The following is a 3,198-nucleotide window of genomic DNA, read 5'->3' on the forward strand; positions in this document are numbered from 1 at the left end:
TCATGGCAGCCCAGCTCCAGGTTGAGCTGTTGTTCAGCATCTTAGCTGTAGAGGGCAGTGTCAGTGGCCCTCATATGTGGGATCCGAACAGGGGCCTTCTGGTGTCCCAAGCCAGCTCTTAACCAATGTGCCACTTGGCCAGCCACAAAATTACTATTCTTTAAAGGCATCGACTCTTATTTCTACTGAAAAGTCTAATCATTTACGCTTCTCAGATGCAATGTTTCACTCATTGTCTTCAAGAGTGCCCTATTATAAAGTAAATGCCCTTTAGAGAAATAAGACATTAATAACTTAGTGAAAGGGAGTTTGAAAGTACAAACAAATTTGTGCTTCTTAATCACTTCACTGTTCTCACCCAGCCCCCAACTCCCCTCCCATCTAGTAATCATCGGTATTTTCTCTGTATCTATTAGTCTGTATTTGTTTTGTTTGTTCATTTATTTTGTTCTTTAAATTACACATGTAAGTGAGATCATATGGTATTTTTCTTTCTCACTCTGACTTATTTCACTTAGTGTAACACCCTCTAGGTCCATCATGTTCTTGCAAATGGTAAGATTTCATTCTTTTTATGGCTGATTAATATTCCATTGTATATAAGTAGCACAATTCTTTATCCAATCACCTACTCAAGGGCATTTCAGTTATTTCCATATCTTGAGTTATTACTTTGTGAGGTATATAAATGCCTAATCACTGTGTTGTTTTGTATACCTAATAATTATTTTTTAAAAACGAAAAGAAAAGAAAGTGCAAACCATCTTTCAAAATGCCAGCTACCTGAAAGCTGAGTCCAACAAGCAGGAGACTCAGAGTAAATAAATGGAAATATATTCCATGTTCATGGATTTAAAAAAGTCAGCATAGGTAAAATTTACATATTACCCAAAACAATATGCAAATTTAGTGTAATCCACATCAAAATCCCAATGGAATTTTTTAAAAGAAATAAAACAAAAAATCATCAGATTTATATGGAATCACAAAAGACCCTGAATAGTGAAAGCAATCCTGAGAAAAAAGAATAATTGTGGAGGTATGAAACTCCCTGACCTCAGCTTATACTACAAAGTGACAACAATCAAAAGAGCATGACACAATATTTTCAGAAAAACAGACCCAAAGACTAATGGGATAGAATTGAAAACCCAGAAATAAACCCACATATATATGGATGATGATTTTCAACAAAAGAGCCAAAAAAGTTCAATGGAGAAAAGACAGCCTCTTCAATAAATGGTGCTGGGAGAATTGCAAAGCCATGTCCAAAAGAATGAAACTTGACTGCTATCTGTCACCATGTACCAAAATCAGCTCAAAATGTATCAAAGACCTAAACTTAAGACTTGAAACAATAAACTGCATAGAAGAAAACATGGGTATTAAACTTATGGACCTTGTGCCGGCGATGGCATAGGCTGCAGCCCCTGCTGCAGTGGGTTGCCATGGGCAGCCATATGTAGCCAGCAGCCAGCGTGAGCGGCCAGCAGCCGCAGTGAGCAGCCGTCCAGAAGCCGGCGACTGATCTGCTTCGCCCGGGAAGAGCATAATGATGGTGCCAACTTGGGCCAGTGAAGCAGCATCCTCCACAACTAGATTGAAGAACAAAACGACAGCAACTTGTCTGTTCCCATCCCCCCAATTCCCAAATAAAAATCTTTTTAAAAAATTATGGACCTTGGCTTCAAAGAAGATTTTATGAATTTGACCTCAAAGGCAAGGCAAACAAAAGCTAAAATAAATGAATGGGACCATATCAAACTAAAAAGCTTATTCACAGCAAAAAAAAATTATCAACAAAATAAAGAGACAACCAACAAAATGTGCAAACCATTTGCAAACAACAACTCTGATACAGGGCTAATATCCAAAATATATAAGGAAGTCAAACATTACAACAACAACAACATACCAATTTAATTAAAAAAAATGGGCAGAGGAACTGAATAGACATTTCTCCAAGGAGGACGTACTGCTGGCCCACAGACATATGAAAAGATGCTCAGCATCACTAATCATCAAAAAATGCAAATAACAATCACAATTAGATATCAGCTCACACAAGTTAGAAGGTCTATCATCAAGAAGACAAATAAGTTTTGGAGAGGCTGTGGAGAAAAAGAAACCCTCATCCACTGTTGGTGTGAATGCAGATTTGTGCAGCCACTATGGAAGGCAGTATGGCGGTTCCTCAAAAAATGAATAATAGAATTCCTATATGACCCAACAATCCCTCTCCTGAGTATCTACCCCAAAAATCTGAAAACATTTATCCACAGAGATATATGTGCTCCAATGTTCATTGCAGCTTTATTTATGGTGGTGAACACATGAAAACAACCAAAGTGTCCTTTGATAGATGATTGGATAAAAACGATGTGGTATATATAAAAAATGGAATGCTATTCTGCAATAAGAAAGATGAAATAGTGCCATTTGTCAAAATATGGATGGATGTTGAGATGATAATGCTAAGTAAAATAAGTCAGACAAAAACAGTCAAGAACCATATGATTTCACTAATATGTGGTATATAAATCTGAAAACAACAAAGGAGCAAGACAAACAAACAAATAAACAAAAATTGATAGACATAAGCAATAGTTTAGTGGTTACCAGAGGATAAGGGGGAAAAGGATGGTAGATGAGGGTAAACGGGATGAAATATATGGTGATAAAAAGAGAACTGACTCTGGGTGGTGAAAACACAATATGATATATAGATGATGCATTACAGAATTGTAAACCTTAAATCTATGAAACTTTGCTAACAATTGTCACCCCAATAAATTATAATTTAAATATTTTTTAAAGAATGCTTAAGAACTTAGTGAGAATTTCAACAAAGAGATAGTAAGCATTAAGAAGGATATAAAAACCAAAGAAAAGAACCAGTCAGAAATAAAGAATACAATAACTGAAATGAAAAATACACTAGAAGGAATAAACAGCAAATTAGATTAAACAGAGGATCAAATCAGTGATTTAGAAGACAAGGTAGCAGACTCCCACACTATACTCCACGTCCCGTGACTATACATATATATATGTATATTCACTTATATTGACATACAATATTACACAACATCAGCTTCAGGTGTACAGTGCAGTGATCAAGCCCCTTCCCCATCCATGATGCAAGACATGTGACCACCCGACACCCTACAAAATATTTACAACATTATTAATTATATT

Source organism: Hipposideros armiger, unplaced genomic scaffold, assembly GCF_001890085.2.
Source record: "Hipposideros armiger isolate ML-2016 unplaced genomic scaffold, ASM189008v1 scaffold_1325, whole genome shotgun sequence".
NCBI classification, from domain to species: domain Eukaryota; kingdom Metazoa; phylum Chordata; class Mammalia; order Chiroptera; family Hipposideridae; genus Hipposideros; species Hipposideros armiger.